We start from the raw sequence: 19,163 nt of genomic DNA, 5'->3' as shown, positions 1-19,163 counted from the left end.
ATGCAGAGATTCCATGTAATGGCCTGAAAGTAACTATTTTATCTTTTATAACTCAGCTTCTGTTGATCACTTCCGCTTCTAGAAAAGCAGGTCTGTAAAACATAAAAACAATTCTAATTTTCATAGTTTACACTGTAGCCATATTTGTACTCTGTGACCTTCCTTTCACTCTGGCTGCAGGCTCTGGCATAGCCATTATGATGTCACGACAATACCTTATTACAGCTGAGCAGTTACGTCATTTCTTCTTCCCCAGCAGATCAATTCATAACTCGAAAGAGTTCAGATTATTGGAGATCAGATTAATTTGCACAAAAATGCACAGACTAACGTTTTTAATTTCACATAGAAATCCACTTCTCAGATGCAGGATGGTATTCCAATTCAAATAAAACTATTAAAGTATGAATTTAAATGTGAATACTTTGGTTGTCTGTGTTAAGTGATTTTGAATCGAACCTAATTGCTTCTGTCTGAAGGAGGCTTTTATTTTTAATGCCATAAGAGTGTGTCACATGGGAACATTTGTACCGCCTCACACGATGTCCCTCGCATGATGGTGCGCACCCCACGGGAAACTATAAAAAAATGTTTATGATTCTTGTGAAGTGATGAACATTGACAAAGCATGTTGTATAATCTCCGAGAGATTAGAATATCAGCTCTGTTGTGGGAGAGCATGGCGCAGGCGGAAAAAGTATGCATGGTCCGTTAAGCATGTTTAGTAGCATTACCGTTTAAGTGGACATGTATGGATGCACGTTGCCAATATCAACCAGTTCTGTGTAAATATGTTGAGACGTGTTCAAAATGGGGGTACTGAATGCTCTTTCCTGCTGAATAATTTTGCAAATTGATATCCAGTCAAAACATTCATAAAACTGTCAATTACCAAATTATTGTGTGTTTTCATGGGTGCCTACCCAATTGTCAATGGTATACATGATCTACTTTATGGAAAAATATGAGATCCAACAACTTTTAACCTGTGTAAAGATTTGAGGGTCTGGTAGTGTACTAAGTCAATTCATTTATCGGTTCTTAAATTAAGTCAGTGCGTACAGGAGATCATGTCAGTTAGAAAAAGGACTAATGGGCACTAGCATATTGGTCAGGGCCGGATTGGTCATTTATTCCATCTGGCATTTCCCCAGGGGGTTCAAACAATTGGAGGCCAGTTTGTTAAGGTCAATGGCTGTAAGCTAGCAATATGTTTTGCAACAGACAGTGAATATAATGTATAGCTGATGAGACCCTAAAGAGAGAGAGAGCTAGAGAAAAGAGAGGGATTGGAAAGAGTCAAGAAAGATAGAAGAACCTGAATCTAGAAATAAGCCCCGCTGTCATATTCTGTAAGTCATCCCAGGTGTAAACCTTCCCCTCCTGTATCAAATGGCCCCATTCAAGAATAGCAACACAAAAGGATGATGGACGGAGTGCTGAACAATGCAAACACTCACCCCCAGTCACAGATCTGGGTTTAATCCATTGTTCTTTTGCTCATCATGCCACCCCACTTTGGACCCAGCTATATGCAAATCAGGAGGATGTAGTAATAAGATCACAACGTAAAGCCTCCAAAATATCTAGATCCAAGACACTATTGCATCATAGTCTTACAGGTGAGGAGAATAAAAATATGGACTCTCGGAAAGTTAGGATAATTTTAGATTATACTGATAACTCACACAAACTATTGAGGATCATGAAGAAACATTGGGCTGTGCTCACACAAGAACGGAACTCTTCATAAATACATTGGTAATAAGCCAGAGGTAGCATATAGAAAAGGCTGTACACTTAATAATATTCTCAGCCCAAGCTATCTGTCTGATACAATCAAATCCAGTTGGCTTGATCTTCACAACCCAGGTTTTTATAAATGTGGCTCCTGTGCCATGTGCAAAGGGGCTTGGCAAGCGAAAAAGACCTTTCAGGATGTTAATGGCAAGGAGTATAACATCAGATCATATTTGAATTGCAATACCAAATTTGTAGTATATATGTTGTCCTGCAAATGTGGAAAGATAAATGGGGACAGCAGTATTTGTCCCCTGAAAGTGAGAATCTCCGAACACTGGAGAGCAATAAAACAGGAGGATGAACGATATCCAATTGCCCTCCATATGAAAACATGTGAAAAACAAGGTACCCATAAAGAATTTAAGATTTTTGGTTTTGATTTATGCGCACAGAATCCCTGAGGTGGGAATAGAGAACTGGCTTTACGTAGGAAGGAATCGATGTGGATAATGCGATTAGGGGCAGTGGAATTAGGTCTGAATTCAGATTATGAAATGGAGTACTTTCTTGGTGATGGATAGAACATAAAAGATATACTATATTTAGGGACATTGTGAAGAGTAGTAGATAAGGTTTTTTTTATTTTTTTTAATTTTTTTTACACAATTGGAGATAAGCACCACAATTGATGGAATGGAATGTGCCCTAATTGGGATTAATATCCTTGTATATTTTAATGGAAAAAGCGATAAAATTACCGGCCAAGGCATAAATTTGGAGAAAAATTTGGAGAAGAGTAGTTTGGAGTAATTTAGTGATAGAGAATTCCTTTGGGAGGTCTATCACTCAATTCATCATAGTAGTAAATAATGAAGCAGTATAAAAATTTTAAAAAATTTGCATTTACATTTTAGTATTCGAGTATAAAATTACAATAATAGCCCAAACTATAAGTGTGCTTGAAATAATTAATAATCCAAGTTATTTCTTTTTGGAGATACAATTTAGGGGGTCATTCTGACCCTGGCGGTCTTGGACCGCCAGGGCAAGAATGACGGAAGCACCGCCAACAGGCTGGCGGTGCTTCATTCCCTATTCTGACCGCGGCGGTACCGCCGCGGTCGCACCGCTGGGGCCGGCGGTTTCCCGCCGATTTCCCCCCGGCGGTGATAATCCACCAGGGCAGCGCTGCAAGCAGCGCTGCCCTGGGGATTATGACCCCCTTACCGCCAGCCTGTTTCTGGCGGTTTACACCGCCAGGAAGAGGCTGGCGGTAAGGGGTGTCCTGGGGCCCCTGGGGGCCCCTGCACTGCCCATGCCACTGGCATGGGCAGTGCAGGGGCCCCTTAACAGGGCCCTAGCCTGCTTTTCACTGTCTGCATGGCAGACAGTGAAAAGCGCGACGGGTGCAACTGCACCCGTCGCAGGGCCGCAACACCGCCGGCTCCATTAGGAGCCGGCTCCTGTGTTGCGGCCTCATTCCCGCTGGGCCGGCGGACGCAAACTTGGTTAGCGCCCGCCGGCCCAGCGGGAATGTTGGAATGGGGGCCGCGTTAGTGCGGCCGCATGGCAGTTTCCGCCTGGCGGGAGGCGGTAGCCGCCCGCCAAGGTTGGAATCACCCCCTTAGTCTTTAAGTTCGGAGTTAGCAAAACAATGAGTTTCTTTTAATTTACAATAAGCCTAAAGTCCTTCATTACGGATGAGGGATCGAATAGTCCGTTTTCTACTAGTTAGATTTCAAGTATGGAACACGCTGAAGTAAATCACAGCGTGTCCACATTGTAGGGAGCGCACTCGCAAAAGTCCGTCTTTGATTTCAATAGGTCGGATAGTTCGTTGCCCATTTCACGTTTTAGACTATTTTACCGCTGATGAGAATCATGGCGGGTTTCTTTTGGAAGCTTCGAGCGTACTCGCGATGGCGCTTTAACCAACTACGCGACCCCTAGCGTGGAGGTAAGAAGGGGAACAACGGGCTAAGATGCCAAAGCTTATCTCATAATTACAATGGGTAAACTTGCTGATAATGAGTCTTCCCAATTATTTTAGATTCACTAATGTAGCTGTATAAGAAATTTGAAAACATTGACGGGTTATGGCAAGCAAAGGGGCAGCAATTTGCATTTAAAGGTATGTCATCAGACGTGGTAGTTTGAGCACAGATTTTTGGCACATTTTGGTGAGGGTATGAGCACAATATAGGCACAACACAGTAGTTTATAACACTACCAATTGGGCACTATGTATCCAGGCTAAATGAGTAAATATTAATGAGTGGAGCAAATGCACTATGATATCATCAAATTACAGCGTGGCAATGACAAAATTATTTGGGCACATTCACTGAGTAACTTAGTTGAAATATTTGGTTTAAAATTTTACGGTTTCCACGTGGAGAGCATGGAATTTGCAAGATAATAATAATAATTTGTAAATATGAATGAATATTAATGTATATTTTGTGTAAATGCCGTTTAGGAAACCTGAGGAAGTCTAAGGGTACTCCCAAGACGAAACACGACAATGGACTTAACCAATGGAGATTTGTAAAAGATTTCGTGATGACTCTTGGATGTAAATTGAAACATTATACAAAATCTGTGACGAACTTGGGAGCTGTGACAAGAGAAATTAAAACGAAATTTGTCCTTGGAACAATTTTGAAGAGAATCATTATATTTAATTTCAACATTATGTTGTAGATTAGTGTTTTGAGAGTTTCAACGCAGGCTGCTATGATTGAATGATAGTGATAACTATGGTTATCGTGTAGGGCTTTAGTGGGGGTGTAGCTCTCCTTTAGCAGCAGCGTTACTAAACATTGGATTTAATTTGTGGGATATAGAGCGCCATGTACTCTGCATCACCCCCCTTCAGTTAGGTTTATATGCAAATCAGTCTTGACCCTGTTCCTCAAGGGAACAGTCCAGCCCGAACTGCCAAGCCAGGTCCTCCCTGGAGTGGAAACAAACATCCTGGGACCGTTTTCAGGGTATCACCCTTCATCAGCCAGGCTAGCTTGAATCCAGTGGCACAGTGAGCACGGGACCCATGTCTGGGTATAGCCTTCCTACTTAGGGCACCTTTAGCAGCACAAAAGGATGATGGACAGAGTGCTGAAGAATACCCATCTCCCTCAGTGAAACTGCTAGTTTGTCCTCCAAATATTCAGGGTTTTGGCTAAAATATTTGTGAAGATTTTATAATTCCTATTTAATAATGATATGGGCCTATAGGACTCACAGTAGGTGTGATCTTCACCAGGCTTCAAAATTAGGGTGACTCCCCCATGAGTACGGCAAGGGGGGCCCTTCTTCTAGAATCGAGTCATTAAAGGTATTATTGAGTCTCCCAAAGCCTTATAGAAATTTGTTTAGAAGACATTCTGGGCGAGCAGCTTTCCCTCTCTTACCTATACCAGCAGCTTGCCAAATTTCACTCCGAATTATCTGGTCTAAACTCTCCTTCTTAGCATCTGAGAGTTTATCGGATGAATTACCCTCTATTTATTGACCATCTCTTCTGTGATGTCTAACTCCTTTGTACATAGGTCCCCAAAGAATTTGAAGAAGGCTTTTTCGATCACCCTGTACCCGTCTCCTTGCTTCTAATGTCTCTCACCACATTCCTAACTGAATCTTTCTTTGCTTTCCATGCTGGGAGTTTCCAAGTATTCTCACTATATTCAAAATGAGCCTCCCACCTCGCCCTCACTCTCGTGTCCAGCACTGAGGAAATATTAAGCTTTCAAACCTGTATCTTATCAAATAATGCACTTCTGTTGTCATTTGGCAGGCTCTGATCCAATAATCATGTTTCCAGGAGGACAAGCTCTTGCCAGCTCTTGCTCTAGTCCCTCAATTATCCTTCTATACTCTCTTTTCTTCGGAGAAGATATGCTTATTAAAATCCCCCTCATGTATGCCTTGATTGCATCCCAAACCATAATCAGAGGAACTGAGGCATTATTTAAGTCTAAGAATGTTCCTGTCTCCATCCTCAGCCTCTCTACAACCTCCTAATCTGATAAGAGCGTACGGTCTAAAGTCCATCTCCTTGGAGTGCGCCCATTGTCCAATTTCATTTCCAGGACGACTGCCACATTGTCGGACAGATGTACAGCTCTATGTTTAGTATCCTAGATATCTTCCCTTATTACCTGGTCTACTAGAAAATAATCTATCCTAGAGGTATGCGTCTGTTTTTTATCATGATATGTATATCCACGATCTGTTCCAGCCCTCATCCTCACAATTTTGCACAATCCTATCTGTCTCATCATGCATCTAATATGGGCTTGCATGTTCGAGGACACATTGGACCTACTATTAGCAGAGTTTCCTAGGTCAACTTTAAAATCTCCTGTCATGATGATGGGAGAGGAAAATTGTGCTCCAACAAAATATTCTTAAGTGATTCTATATCCTCCACATTGGGACCATAAAACCCCACTAGGCTATCATTACAGTTGGCTAATCTCACTTTCACAATTGCTCCCACCTTAACTGTTGTACACTCTTTTATAGAAGTCTCCACTTGCTTTCTTATTAAGATATCCACACCATTGGTGTGACAACTTTGATCAGTGCAAACCACCTGCTAAACCCACTTTTGTGAGCTGAACAACTCCAAACATTCTGTCCTAATGAAATGTGTCTCTTGATGGGCTATTATCTGGGATCCTGAGTCCCTCAAGTATTGTAATATTCTTGCTAGTCTACTTTGTATATGAAGCCCATTAACATTCCAGGACAGGAGTTGCACTGTTGTTGTTTCACTCTACATTCTAAGACCCATCAATAATTATAACGCTGCCGGACAGACTGATCTGAAGGTCTAGTGGTGGTATCCAAGGTTACTGAGGGGAATTTGTATTGATATTTTTCACTCTATGCTCCCCACACTGTGCACCACACCCCCTAAGCCCCTGCCTCCCCACCCCCAGAAAACCCTCCCATACTTCCTCATAGCCTTAAGAGCCTTTTGGGCATTCACAGAGATGCAAAGGGAAAAAGAAAAGTGAGAGTCCTGAAAAACAGAAAGTCGTACCCGCAACTAAAAATCCCCATCTTATCTGCCAACTGCTAATATAAATTGAGTATTAATAATTCTTGAGAAGGGGTAGATAAGAGATGAAATGGACAAAGAGTGCGTTTATCCTGAAGATGCATTGACCTTCTTTATTTGGTCCAATGAGTCATTTGGCTCCTTGTTGTTCCTGAAGGTATACATTTATTATTGTACATTACCCTAAGGGTGGCAGGAAAACTCAGCTGAACAGTGACCCCTAAGTCTTGAATTCCTCCATTCTTTTCCCCATCTCCCATTACCTATTCGGAGGGACATGTGAGACGTCTGACCTAATCTCAAAGGTGAATCCACGTTCCTTCAAAGAATTCTGTTTCAGAGCTTTAGTCAAGATACATTCTTTTATTGAGTATGTGAGGAAGTTCACTGAAATTGATCTGGGTTTACTTTTACTAGGATGTCTTCTAAATGGTTCTCTATGCACTCTTTGTATATCCGTAAGCAGCTCTTCCTCCGTTTCATCCCCCAAACCACCTGACAAGGAACGCTACAATAAAGGCCTTAATATAATCTTCCTTGCTCCCATTTGGTACTTTTAGGATTCTTAGATTGTTTCTCCTAGCATTTTTCTCCAATGACTGTAGCTTGTCCTGGCATTCTCTCCCTTTTTGCTTCAAGCTCTTGATCTCTTCTCTATCTGATACCGTTATCATTTTTAGCTCAGATAGTCTCCTCAAGGCAAAACCTAAAAAGAGAGAGAGCAAGAGATGTAGCAAAGGTTTTTACCCATTCTGTGTCTATGGGAAAATGTGTTTGTACATATGGCCCAAAGAGAAGAATTGGAAATAGATAGGAAAGTTAGAGGAAGGTAGTGGTGGCTGGTATGAACTTTTTTTCCAGGGCTGCTTTTGATTTCCCGGTTGGACCTGGTTATAGAAATTTGTGGCCAGATATATGAAAGAAATTTGCATTTTTTAATGGACGAATCACAATTAGGGTTCATTAAGAAATGCAATTCTGCCTTTCCACATGTAGAAAGGTCTAAATGCGGTCACAAAATGTGATTTCTACCCAGTAGGAATCACATTTTGTGATTCCTAAATGGGAAATTGCAAATAGGGATTTCCTGTTTGCGATTTCCTTAGCACATGTACAAAGCATTTTCTAAAAGGGAAATGGGTATTTAGGAAATGCTATTACCATTTGATCCAATCCAATGGTAACCATGTGCAATAAAAAAAAAAACACACAAAAATGCTTTTTTTAAAGTGTCATGGAGCGCACACTTGCCCCTAGGGCATTTGTGCGCTTTACATGTGCACCACTTTTTTGGGGGTGCATCAAGGGAGGGCCTTAGGTCCATAGGCACGCTTGGTTTTGCATTTCTAAATTTGTGATTTCCTATTCCTAAGTAGCTAATTCCTAATAGTGGTTCCTAGTCCATAGGAATCGCTATTAGGATATCGCAAATTTTGTACATTCCAATTTGCATTTCTTAAAAAGCAATTTCTTAGGATTCGCTGTGTAGGAAATGCAAAACAGAATTTCGTACATGTGGCCCATAGTTCTTTTGCATTCACACTTTTGATGTATTTCCCAAAGTGAGACAAAAGGGAATGAAATCTGATTTTACATCCACAAGTTTATATCCAAAACTGCACAAACCACCTTTCACAGTTCATGTTTTACTCTCACTAATCCAAGCATCTACTTTTCTGACCTGTTGGCCATAAAATCAGATCAGGTTATTTTGCTGTGAGTTCTTTTTTGCTGTGATATTTTCAGTATGAAAATACAGCATGGATATTTTAGAGTCTTGAGAGAAATGAGTTCCAGAAGGTTGCACCTTAAACTTTGAATCTTCGACCACAGAAAGAAGAGGCTTTAAAGCTATTGAGTCAATAAAACCTTTGCTGGCTGGGCACATTGGTTCCTTAGTTGTGTGAGGGAAAATGCGATCTAGTACAGTTCCATGTGCATGTGGCAGGTGGGTTTGTGGCTGAGAGTACACAGGCTGAAGTATCATCTCGCCTTAAGTGGTAGCTAGTAAGTTGTTAAAGCTGAGTGAGAGCATTTGCATACATTGGCAGTGTGGTTGCAACAAGGTCGTTGGATATCGTGCCGATAGGAACTGAGCATTTCACCTGGTCCATCTCCCTCTGTCCAGAGACAAGTGCCACCGCTCAGAGTTTTTCCTCTGTGTCTCCCTTTGTCTTCTTCTCTTTGTCCTGTCTCCTGTCTTCGTTGTTTGTGAAAGTTTTGTGCCCCTTTCTCTATCTCTTTTTCGCACTTTCTTTCTTACTTTTTCTTCCCATCTTTCTCTCTCTCTCTCTTTGTCCTTTCTTTCTGTTTTTCTTTCTATACATATATTTCTCTTCAGGTTTCCATCTGCCTTTTGCTCCCCAGCTCTTTCCCTCTATTGTCTCTCTTCATATTGTTCTCTCTGTATGTCATTCTTTCTTTCTATCTTATTCCCATTTTCAACAATTCTCCTTTTTTCACTCTCCCTCCCTTTCTCTCTCTGTTGTCTTTCTTTCTGTATATTTCAATACTCACTCACTATCTCTCCTCCTTCTGTTTCTTTTTCACGCACCCTTTCTCTCAGTATTTATTCACGGGTTAGCACTGCAGGTTGTACAAATTAGACTTCCTCACTTTTATTTCAAGCTTTCAAAAGTTCTTGTTCCCCCGGCATATCCCTGAGTGACTGTCCTGGCTGAGAATCTCTGGCTGCATATACTACATTACAGAAAGGATTCCAAGCCACTTCTTCAATATATAATACCAAAGGGTGTTTGGCACAAAAAAGCAGCAGATTCGAGCTTTGACCCTCATTGTGTACTAGGCGCTCTTTATATTGGAGAAGGGGTGCATAGTTCCTGCGTACATGTAAATTAGATTTTATGTCAAGACCGAAGGCTACTATTATGCAGTAAATCCTTTATTGCCACTACTCAGCAGTCATTATGAAGCAAAAGAACCTAGAAACGTAAACCCTCCAAAGCTTATAAAATTCTCCAATGATCAGTCCTCTTCCTTCTTTTATTGCCGCTGCTGGGGGGGATAAGTATAACTCTAATCCACTTTTTCTGTCTAGATATTATTATTCGGATTCTTCATTACATGGTGACACGCCCCCATGCAAATGAGTGAATACCCGCATTAAATTGCAGGCTTGCTAACGTTGCATCCTTCCAGTGAGTTTTAGGGAAGAGGCTCGACAAAGACTCCGGACTCTAAAAATGGGCGCAAACACCTGCCGAAGTCCCTGGGCAATATTCTAACATGGCCCGAAATGTCCTGAAAATTGTCAACTGAACTCTTGTCTGCAAATCCCTTTATTGATCTGTGTGAACCATTGTTGAGCATTAGGCAGATCATCATCTTTGAGTGTGTCTCCTCATTTTCCAAACAGGGTGCAGCACCGACATCATCTGCCAAGCAATGGACAACTGTTTGGCAAATAATGATACAATGGTATCTTCTACACTTTCATTTTAATTGTGATATACACTGTAACTTCCCACCTGGGCTACGTCCTGAGGGTCAGTCCAGAGAAGTAAACAGGTTTCATTTAGGAGCCATTTTTTCGCCTTTAATTAATAGGCCACAGCAGCCATGACGATAACAAGGAATGAGTGAAATAAAGAAATTAAAGGCCGAAACCAAGCTTAGTTATAGAGACAGGATGTTAGTAATCAAAGTAATTAGAGTTGGATAAAAAAATAAAGGAAATAGTCAAGTATAGATACATAATAAAGCTCAAGAAAAGTTAATTTCACCAGAATGTTCACTCGGGTTCCGAGTGCATGGAGGCTGTACAAAGAACGGGGACAAGCCAGACACAGGAAGGGAGCTCTGTCAGGTACATTTGATCTAATGGGCATATTAGCCTCTGATGGGGATATCGTTGAAAAAATCCAAAAATGCTTTCAAAGTTATAGTAATCTTAAAGAACCGGATGCGCTCACATTGCTCTGCACACAGGCCACATCTGTCCTTTCTGATTTGTCACAAGTCAAAAGTGACATTTTACAGGATATTGAGACTCCTGTTTGCTTCTCAGGACCATTCAGATTCGACCTTGTATATCAGCGCTGTCTGGCTTTCAGCATGCAGTCCCCTCGATTCTGGCTTCTTTGGGGTTGCCATCTTCTTCTGGGTCTGGGACCTTTCTACCTTCCCAGGACACGTCTTTGAAGTAGGCACTGTCCAGCAGGCAGTCCTAAATCGCATCTTGAGCCTGGTTTTGAGATTCACTTTTCTGGATCTGTAAGAAAATCATGAACAAATAGAAGTGAAGGTGTTGAAAAGTATTTTGTTAGACTAGCATCAAGTAGATGTTGCTGCAGCATACAAAAAGGCTTTCTCATTTCCAGCATTCCAGGCAGTGCCCAGGGGTCAATTATTGTTCTTAAAATTGCTGCAAGCATTCCTGCTTTCAATTTAAAGTGATGTAGTTTGTATGCCAGATTTCTCCCATAGCGCTACACATTCCTAAAATTCAACATGCACTGGAATCATAAATTACAGCATCTCAGTAATGAACATTTCGTTTAATTTCCTAGGCAAATCATTAAAATATAAAGCTTATGGCTGGGCCAACCTGAGTGTGCAAAATAACAATGCAACTACCAGTGGCATTCCATCCATTGCTTTTTGATACACTTCAGCATGACATCCTAAGTAAGATGGGTATACCGGGACGTGGGTTCCGTCCACATTGTGCCACTGGAACCAAGCTATACCTGACTGGTGAGCCCTAATAAGGACAAAGCCAGTCTGGGGTTGCCTGTGTCCCTGTTCAGGTAGGACCTGGACTGGCAGTTTGGGCTTTGCTGTTCTTATTGGAGGAGTGTCAGAATGATCTGCTTATGGCTGGGTCCAAACTGTGATGTCATGGTGTGCAAAATAACAATGTACTGGTATGCGGCCCTGGGTAGTTACCAGTGACTGAGGTTAATTCAAGATTTTCATTCATCACTTTTTTGTATACTTCAGTGTGATGTCCTAAGTGGCAAGGATATCCCTAAATGTGGGTCCCTTGCTCACTGTGCCACTTGAACCAAGGCTACACTTGACTGAAAAGCCCCAAAAATGGGTGTAACTGATCTTCAGTGGCATGTGTTCTAGTTCAGGGAGGACATGACGAGACAGTTGGGGCTGGTCTGTTCCTATTGGACCAGGGTAAAGACTGATTTGCATATGGCTGGATCCACACCAAGATGGCTTTAGGAGCAAAACAACGGTAGATTGGAATGCTACCCCGAGTGGTTCTCAGTGGTTAGAAATCGCAAGCATTCCTCCCATCAACTTTGCTGTGCTTGATGTGTCTGAGTAGGAAAAGCAAGAGACTTGCAGCAGCAGAACTTTAAAAAATTGGACAGCAGCCTATCTCTTCACAGAAAAAAAGTGGGAACACACAGAATGAATAAAAACATTGAACACTATAGAGGACAGAAAACGCAGAGGGTGAGAGAGGGCAAATATAATAAAGGTACAGAAACCGGGACAGTGAACAAAAGTAACAACACTGGAAACCATACAACCAAGAAAGCTGCATGGGAAAGTGACCCCTCTACTCATGGTTATCATCCTGCCCCAGAAGTTCCTGTTTATGCAGTCCTGGCAATCTGATCGGCCTGGCTGTCTGTCTGCCCCTTTAAGCCATCCTCCTTTTACTCCTCAGCTCCATCCTCCATAGACCAGTGTTCTAGATCTTCCAGCCCACTTGATTGAACCAAAGCTTTTGACCTTTTTAGAATCTTCCCATATGCTGTAATCACCAGCTCTTACTGTCTTTGCTATTACTACCCTTTGCCAGGCCAGGTCCTCCCTGAATCTCAACACAAGCAACACAAGACCAGTTTCTCCCTGGAGGACCTGGTCTGTTCCGAGTGGGGCAGAGTCAATACTGAATTTCATGTGGGTGGGTCTAAACTGAGGTGGCATGGTGGGCAAAAGAGTGATGGGTTTGAATGCTACCCTTGGCGATTGCCAGGAGCAAGACTTATTGCAAGCAATCCTCTCATAACCTTTTGTGTATTCCTACTTCAGCATCCTGGTGCTCCTGTGCTTGGGGTGGCCTCCCAGTACATCCTACGGTAATTAACTGCTTTGACTATTGGAGCATTAGGTGAGGTGTGGCATAAATAATTCAGGAAGGAGGCTACAACAGTATTACAGCAGGACTGTATATAGCTTCGTACTGTAATCATGTTATTTATGCACCTGCTAACATAATACTACCATAATATCGTTTTATTGGAGAACACTCTGCTAACATAATACTACCATAATATCGTTTTACTGGAGAACACTAGCAAGTGAATTCCACCTTGATCCCTGCAGAAAGTTTGTGACTTCAGAGATACTCGCCATGCATCCAGTGTCTGTTAGTCCTTTCTTTCCCCAAACCCCCATTTTATCCTGGGGAGATTGTTTTGACTGCTAGAAATTAGATTAAAGCCAAGCTCATTAGTCTTGTTAGAGAGAAGGATAGGCGGACTACCATTGGAGCTGCTGTCTCCACTTTCCCCAACTAGTTACTGGTCTTGACAGGATGTTCATTCACTTCAAGAAAACATTTATGGCATGTTTCAATGCACAAAAGAAAGGTTAATTCTGGTACTTTTGACTTAACTTGTAAGAGTCATATTAAATTAATATTTTTTCAGTAATCTAGCTAGGATCTTCTACATCAATGATTTTGAAGTTGAGGACATTTTTCAACTGAGATCCAAATTATTAATAAAGTAACATTTTAATTTATAACATATGGGTCTACAGCATGCATCTATTAGATACCAGTGCAGCCTGGGTTGACAAATAAAAGAGGTAGTGTATATCCTCCACCTAACATATCCATGGCTGAGTCGCTGACTTACAGGGAGTGTGGCATGAACATTCTAACTGGGCTCAACGATGGCTTAGACCAGGGGTCTCCAACATTTTCTGTTGTGAGAGCTACTTCTGATGAGTGAAAGTCATTGTGAGCTACTTAAAGCTAAGCAACTCATGCATCGCTACCAGGCACCCTCACACCCAGCTTAATTGACCTTATGCCTAATGTCCATAGAGCAAGATACTATGGCTTTAATGAAATACTTTGACTATGGGCACTATAACAGTACTGCCATATGTGTCAGTGAGAGCATGGTCCTTGGGGATGTATGAACATGTGTGCGTATGTATGGGATATATGTGTATGGGTGACTGAGAGACTGTGTTGAATGTACTTGTGGCACAGGTCATACCTATCACCATAAGTGGCACTGTTTCATGTATAACACAAACATACATTTTATTTTTAAATGGGCGAAATTTAAAGTGCAGAAAAATGTTTTGCAAAAATGTTCAGAATATGGAACATTTTTCTGCACTTTAAATTTCTCCCACTTAAAATAATGGCTGTGTTTTTCACTTATAAATATGGCACTGTGTCGAGACAATTAAACTGAAGAGTCAACTTTGTTTACATGGATTCCATAAAACTCAGCATTTACATTTTCTTCCATTTCCAAATATCATATTTACAAGCACCAGGGATTTTGCTCCCAGTGGCCTGTACACATGATGCCATATTTATAAAAGAAAAATACATTTGTTTAAATGGGAGGGATTTTAAGTGTATAAACATGCTTCATGAACCAATGGCATAATTGTCTCAATTGAAACTGGAGAAATACATTAATACTTAATGTTTCACGAAAAAATGTCTCATTTAAATGTCTCCCATTAAAAAAAACGTTTTGGTTATAAACATGGCACAGTGTCTGCTGGCCACTGGGAGTAAAAAGCCGGCTGCTTGTAAATGTGACGCTTTGAAATGAGAGAAAATCAAATGAAGAGTTAATCATTAAGGTTACTTTTCATTTCAATGTTCTCCCACTTAAAACCATTCAGAAACATCATTTTGTTTGCATGCTCCAATACTGAGTGACAAGGATTTTTATTTAAGCGCTGAATCCTTCAGTGCTTCCATTCATCACCTATAGCCCATAAATCGGACTGAGTACTGCTTGTTATCAGGCTCTGCTTCCTGCAGTCTAGTAATAACATTGTAAAATAAAGGTAACCTTGCCTTAACTTTAAAATAAATAAAAATTTGACCCTGTGCTTATTTAAAAATGAACTCAAGGCTGTGAGCTACTCTGAAGGTGTCAGGGAGCTACTGGTTGGAGACACCTGGGCCTTAGAGCTCTATGTTTTTACAGAGCACTTGGTAGGGAGTCTGTTTAGCAAATCCAAGGTCACAAAGAGGTAAAAAATTGCAAAGCTGCTAATCAAAGCAGTAATTAGAAACACACAAAGGTGACTGATATTGAGTCATTCATCATCTTTTAAACATTGTGTGCTTCATCCGTAAAACACTGTGGGCCAGATTTATCAACACTTTGCTCCCCTGCAATGTCACCAAATGGGACACAAACCGGAGCAAGGTGTGGATTTAGGATTTACTTTCCAGTGCAGAACATGTGCTGGAAAGTAATCCTGCAGTAACGCAAAGTAGTATTGCTTTGCACTATTTTCCCTTTGGGGGGCATCCCAATGGTGGTATGTGGGCATCCCCATGCACCACCTGCAGATTTTGATGCGAAGCTCTATCTACTAACAATGGTAGACAGAGCTTTCTGCAAAGGTGTAAAGTTTGTTTCCTCCAAAATGTTGAAAGTTTGCTTGTCTGCTGTTCTGCATAGCAGAAATACAATATTTAAAACATTTAAAATGATGTCTAAGTATATTTTTTGCACTGAAAGGTTACACTTCTAGTAAAAAAAAAAACTATAGCCTACACCATGCAGACACCTTTGCACTGCTGTGCAAGGGTGTCTGCATGGTGCAAGGCAGCATAAAGTGTGCCAGCGCTAGGACAGAGCAACTGCCAGAGGGTGGTTAGTCATTTGCCAGTTTGTCATCGTCTGCCAACCAGTGAATCTCATCATCTGCGAGGTAGTGTCAGCTGTTTTTTTTAAACAATGGATACCACGGGGCAGCAAAACTGTATAACATTCGACAAAATGCGTATTTCGTTGTCTGTCAAAAAAGTATGCCCTATTGTGCCCCATGAGGTACATTAATAATAGCGAGTAGAGGCTATCATCTATCAAACAATGTTCATCGTCACCTGCCACTGTGTCATAATATGCCAAACAATACAGATTGTCATCTGCCAACCAGTGTACAGCATATTCTGTGCTCTCATCCGCCAAACACAATGCGTCATCGCCACCGTCGCCAGACCTGCGTCTCTTCATCTGGCACACGTTGTCCGTGGTTAGATGCCAAACACCAAACATCATCGTCTGCCTAAAGGTCTGTGAAGAGAGGAAACTGATTTTACGTTAGCACTTTGCAAGGATGATATTACATATGCTATTTGACGTATCCGTTATCGGACTCTTGAAAGCATAGCACTACTGTCTCCGATGTAAGAGTAGATTGTCCAAGCATCTCTTGAGCAGGTGTATTGCACACCTCGACATATGGTGTCCACTGGCTTTGTCTTTCCTGAGTCGCCGTTGTGCTGTATGGATATTTCCTTATTTTCGTCTGCTTCCTCAAGATGGCTCCCGATTTAAACGGTCGCTGCTGAAGTTTGATGTCATTTCCGTATCGGGAGTTTGAAATGTGTCCTTTTTATGTTCCTCAGCTGGAGCAACTGAGGACGGTTATACTGGACAATAGCAACAGCCGTTATGTACAGTTCGTAGTTATCGCAAAGGCGTGTTAATGGGCTACAGATGGGAAAGAATAATGAGTGTACTCATACTACTGCTACTAATAATACCAGTTGTTTTTGTTGTCATTGTGTTATTATTATTATTATTATATTGTTACCGCATACAAAACTGGGCGAATCCACCAATTGCTCCCAGGGAGTAGATGTGCTGTAGTACTGGTTAGGATTTTTAGATCGAAAGGGTCCAAGAAACATAGAAGCACAGGATATGCTGGTTTATTAATTTGGTTGCAATATTTATAACCATTATTCTTTTTCTTTATTTATCTACAATGTATCTCTATATTTAAAAACACTGTGCTGTTAGCTATTCCTTGTGGGAGTTTGGATACATGGCAGCCTCTTGAGTTCATCCTTCCACTGGCTGCGCGTTGTATATTTTTCTGCCCAAGACCGTGAAATTATTTATAGGAATTCTTCACTGAGTCAAGCATACACAAAAGCATATTTACACAACGCGGTGGTCAGACTTCTGAAGCGCACTCGGCCTGTACCCCGGCCTGGCATGTTCCATCAAGAGGGACTATCGAAAGGTGTGCACTCATCACCCCCAACGGGGTTAATCGATTCCTCTTAAGCTTCTGTTTCTTTCCTTATTTTGCCTTACTGCTCAAGAGGGTCCTCCAATGTCTGTTTGCAGTTTTTTATCTTTCATGTATTTATTTCACGAAACAGCGGTTTCTGCACCCGCTTCTCTATGACCATTCAGTTCCTGGCTTGGAGCTCTGACCAAACCCTGCATCCCATTAAATTCCATACATTATCTGAGCGATGGGCATTCCCTGCAGTGCTGATAATCGGGAAGGAGACAATGGAGCTAAATTCTCTTCCTTCCTACTAATGGTAAGCTGCCCTTACCACTTTAAAGACCATGGACACTAACACAATGTTCCTCAAAATGGATTAACGCTTTGGAAAAAAGCCTTAACTGCATCACAACCCCCCTCATCGGCTTACGGGTCAATGGACAGGCAGGGTATTTTAATTGGAAGAAATGGAGCATACGCAAGGCCGGCGACCCATGGGCAGATTGCCTTCAATACGTCAAAGTCAAGTCAGCTATTTACTTCCGCTGAGATGGCCCAGCCTTGGAGAGTGGCTGTAGTTTATTCAGACGTGGCTCGTGTTTCTTTGTCCGGGTCTTCACTCTGGGGACACACAAAGCACCTGACGCATGATGCGTACTTGTCCATATGAAGCAGGTGATTAAAAGAATCTGTGGGCCGGTTACGTCATTGGATTTGGTACCAGTCTTGTGTCCCAGGTCTGATTTGCTTACCTAACACATTGTGTACTTTGGGTCAGATCACGCTAATTGAACCAGTTTTCTCAGCTGTAAACCTGCAGTCTTAAAATGTCTTTGCCTCATAAAGTGCTGCATAGATGTGCAGGGCAATAGGGACCGCATGTACGCACAAACAAGCATTTCACATGCAGCCTGTAATGAAGAAGAAAGCCATTGGTGTATTAAAAGCCGATCCAATTAGGTAAAGGCACCAGATACTGTTCTGACAGTGGGATGCACACACATTTGCAAGTATAGAGGTATTTATAATGTGATTGATGGAAGATGTTGTTCTTTGCTTATAAAAATGTGGCCATCAATGAGAGCTATCACTTGCACTAGCTACCTAGTTTAGTAATTTACTGTACAAGTGTCACATCGGCAGGTGAGGGATTTTCAGAAACAGCAGGGATCGCTGATGTGCTTCCTCAGACTGTGATGTCAACGTTGATGTCAGGAACTGAGAGTCCTGAAAGCAGGTTTTCATGTGGGAGGTCTGTTCTCCCACGGGAGGTAAATCTTAAACTCAGCCTGCAAAACCAGTGGGCAAGTCATTTAAACTTCAAGGACAATCGCTGTCTGTGAGCGGATGCTTTAGGATGTAATGGAGCCCTGTTGAAGTTCGGTAAGCCTCTCATTCCTCTCTCACCCCACCATGGTAGTTGAAGTTTCACAGTCACATAATAGGTTAGATATGTAAAAAAGTATATCAGTCTTATTGGATGTATAGTCAGAAGAGTAAGTTGCCTTGATTGCCCCTGGTGGTGTGTAGGAAGAAATTGCATAATTGGGTTTTACTTGGACCAAGAGTGTTCTGCCAACATTACCCTCTTGCTCAAAATTTGATCCTCTTGGACCAATGTTCAACGCACCTGTCTTTGACCAAGATGTAAACTGTAAACTTTGCACTTGTATAGCACACTACTCACCCATTAGGGTCTCAAGGCGCTGTACTCATACCGCTATGGAACCCCTCCTGGCTTTTCCCTGTGGGGTGCCCACTCCTGGGCACCCCCAGGGTGAAGCCAGGCATCCAAGTGCTGTTGGGGCTGTTGTGGAGATTAAGCAAGCTATTGCCCAGAGTGGGACTCATTAATTAGATTAGGCACCGAGGCGAGAATTATCTGATCCAAGGGAATTGAGCCCAAGACCTGCCGGAGCAGGACTTGAACACTGGTCTGAGCCAGATCTCTGCTTCAGGGTCTGCCGCTCTAACCATCTAACCATTGTGGTCTGCCACTCTAACCATCTAACCATTGTGCCATTGTGCCACACTTCTCCAAGATGCACCCTAACATCTTCATTAAGGGAGTCATAACGTTGGAGTAGAGAGGTGTAATACTGACATGCATCAAATTATAGAT

At 41.8% G+C, this 19,163-nt stretch overlaps 1 protein-coding gene across 1 annotated transcript in view; it reads left to right on the top strand.

Moving 5' to 3' along the window:
• The window catches only part of RELN (reelin), a 1,304,886-nt gene that overhangs the window by 665,821 nt on the left and 619,902 nt on the right, over positions 1-19,163 (top strand). The window lies entirely within an intron of this gene.

The sequence above is a fragment of the Pleurodeles waltl genome, chromosome 4_1, assembly GCF_031143425.1.
Source record: "Pleurodeles waltl isolate 20211129_DDA chromosome 4_1, aPleWal1.hap1.20221129, whole genome shotgun sequence".
In the NCBI taxonomy this organism is placed as follows: Eukaryota; Metazoa; Chordata; class Amphibia; order Caudata; family Salamandridae; genus Pleurodeles; species Pleurodeles waltl.
Note: the sequence above shows the minus strand (reverse complement) of the source record. Positions and strands in the feature narration are given on the sequence as shown.